This window comes from Loxodonta africana, chromosome 4 (genome assembly GCF_030014295.1).
Source record: "Loxodonta africana isolate mLoxAfr1 chromosome 4, mLoxAfr1.hap2, whole genome shotgun sequence".
Taxonomy (NCBI): domain Eukaryota; kingdom Metazoa; phylum Chordata; class Mammalia; order Proboscidea; family Elephantidae; genus Loxodonta; species Loxodonta africana.
In genome coordinates, this window is record NC_087345.1 from 153,291,029 (window position 1) to 153,294,385 (window position 3,357).

The following is a 3,357-nucleotide window of genomic DNA, read 5'->3' on the forward strand; positions in this document are numbered from 1 at the left end:
CGGCTGCTAACAGAAATGTCGGTGGTTCAAACCCACTAGTCTCTTCTCACGAGAAAGATGCAGCAGTCTGCTTCTGTAAAGATTACAGCCTTGGAAACTCCGTGGGACAGTTCTATTCTGTCCTATAGGGTCGCCACCAGTCAATATTGACTCCACAGCAATGGGTTTTGTTTATGTGTGTCTGTGTATATATATGTGGAGAAAGTAAACGTGGCAAAATATCAACAATTTAACATTTCTAGCAGTATTCTATTTTTTCAAGTTTTCTGTATGTTTAAGACTTTTCAAAATAAAAAAATTTGGGGAAAATAAATGTCACCTGGGCTTTAAGCAACCTAAAACTTCTTATGCCAGTGGATTTATTAGACTGATTTGGCTTGCATAAAGTGGATGATGACTACTTAATTTTACAAGTTTTTAAATTGTTCAGTTAACTGACTTTTCTAACATTTGGGAATTAATATAGGTATATGTTTCTGACCCTCCTCTGTATTCTTTAAGCATTTCTTACATTCTTCATTTGCTCTTTTATTGTGAAAATATACACAACAGAACATTCACCAACAACTTTTATATGTATAATTCAGCAACACTGATTACATTTTTTACATTGTGCAAGCATTGACTATTCTTTTCCAAATCATTCCATTACCATTAGCATAAACTCTATTATTTCTTAATCTGCTAGAAATAAAATCTAGTTTATTTAAAAAATGAAAAAAAAAGGTTCAACTGTTGTAATTTTATTTTTCAAAGTAGACCAAAGCAGCTCTAGACACCAATTTTATACAACTCTGCTTAAGGACTAGGGAACGATAGAGTACCTGATAGTTGATAATATCAACATTTTATAGATTCCCATAAATTTCTATGTGCATATGCTTATGTTTTTAAAATATGTGGAGTAGAAAATACATTGGCTTTTCTGCAATCAGGTCTCTAGTAAGTGAATTTTCTATTTCTTTCCATGAAACTTTGGTGACCTTCATTACACGCAGTCCCCCTAAGCATTAACACTTCCTCTAAAGGAAACAGGATTTAGGGAGGACAGTAGGACAAATGAAGACATCAACCGTGTGGTTGCAGAGTTGAATATCATATTTAAGCACTGTGAAATATAGGAATATAGAAATATACATAAGGTCAGTAGCAGTCAGAGTCGACTCAAGACCTATTTACCTAGAGTTCACTCACTAAACTTCTTGGCATCTACAATTCTCAAGCATGTCTAGATGTCTGTGAGCATCTTGTCTTATCAATTGTTTCCTTGATGAGGGCCTGACCAGTCCACTCACCCCCCATTCTCATTCAAGGTGGAGTTTTAAGTATAGGCAAAATGATATTCTTCTCATGCTTCGCTTTAAGAAAAAAAAAAAAAAAGCTGTTGCCGTCAATTCTGACCCATAGTGACCCTGTAGGACAGAGTAGCACTGCCCCATAGGGTTTCCAAGGAGTGGCTGGTGGATTCAAACTGCCAACCTTTTGGTTAGCACCCAAATACTTAACCACCGTGCCACCAGGGCCCAACTTTAAGAACAGGGCTTTGTATCTGTTGATTTTCATTGTGGAGCCTGGCATGTTTAATGACTGCATGGTTCATGTATGGACTCCTAATCAGGAGGTACTAATGACTGTTGAAGGTAAACTATGTTGTCTATGGAATCATGGACTAGAGAAAAAGGGTGGGCTGGGTCTGAAAATGATGAGAAACTTGAGGACCACAAATGCATATGGGACAGTTAAGTATCATTATGTTCTATTCTACAAACGAAAACCCTGGTGGCGTAGTGGTTAAGTGCTACAGCTGCTAACCAAAAGGCTGGCAGTTCAAATCCACCAGGCATGCCTTGGAAACTCTATGGGGCAGTTCTACTTTGTCCTATAGGGTCGCTATGAGTTGAAATCAACTCGATGGGTCTGGGTTTGGATTCTACAAATAAGGAATAGTATAGTGTTGATATCCTGGTCTCTCTTTACAGAAAACTGTAAAATTTAGAAGTCAGACATAACACTTTTAATTTAGACTGAAAACTGCTGGCTCATACATCTATAATCAGAAATTTTATAAACATTTACATTTATACATCATAAGGCGTGTAGAACTTGGAAACTACAACATACTAAATTATTTTAAAATTCTGAGCCAAAAAGAAGTACATAGTGCTTATGCAACATTTCTTTTGCTGGACTGACACACAATAAATGCTTCAACACAGCATGTGCAAATCACAAGCAAAGACTTTGACTTTCCTTGGCAAATAAATTCTATCACCAGATAAAAAAATCTCCACCCCACCAGGGTCCAGCCTCTTCAGGCTGTATTTATTTTAATGCATTTTATCACTGTATTTTGGATACAACTGCATGATGGGGTTCAAAAATAAATCAGTATACCAAGATGAACACACCTAAATGTGGTTTTATAATGCTACCAGAACATCAAACAACTGCCTATTTATTAATTGTTCACTGAACTTTAAAATGTTCTATGTATTTGGCCAAGAATTCGAATAATTACAATCTTGAAATGACTTTCAAAGATACTCGTCATTTCACGCCACCTCCCACCCCCACCCCCTTGCTGGGCAATAGCCCAGATGTGAAGAGACTAAGAATGGCAAAAATTTTAAGTACCTGTGAAAGTATATTACAAATCAAGTCCACTTTCTCTTTCCTCCCCTTTCGCCTCCCAGCCCTCTATAATGTTCCTTTGGACCAGTGCTTCTCAAGCTTCAGTGGGCATAACCACATGAGTGCTTAAAGACAGATCCCCTGGTCCCATACTCTGCAAATTGATTCTGCAGGTTGAGGGTGGGCCCCAGAAGTTGCCTTTTGTGATTCTAGTGCAAGTGAATATGGAGCATTCTGAGAAACATGGCTTTAAAGACAGGTTCTTCCTCCTGGGATCATGAACTACACGGACCTCTGGGGCCTTGGGTGGCATCAGTGGTTAAGCACCAGACTACTAGCAAACAGTTGGTGATTCGAACTCACCCAAAGGATCCCTAGAAGACAGACCTGGAGAGCTACTCGGAAAATCACAGCCTTAAAAACCCTATGGAGTTCTATTCTACACTCATGGGGTCGTTATGAACTAGAATCAACTTGATGACAACTAACACCAAGTACTAAGTACCCAACATTTCCTCTTTACAAATACAAATCTTAAACGTAGATGAATTCAAGTGCATAACCCTCCTGCATTCCTTCCTCTCAATAGGCCTGCCACCAAGGGAAACACCAGCATTCAGGACATGACCTCTGTTTGAAAGTTCAGATTTAGTCATCACTAGAACCTTTTGGATGTATTTAAGGAAAAAAAAAAAAGCTCAACAGTATGTTCATCTTACTCAGAGG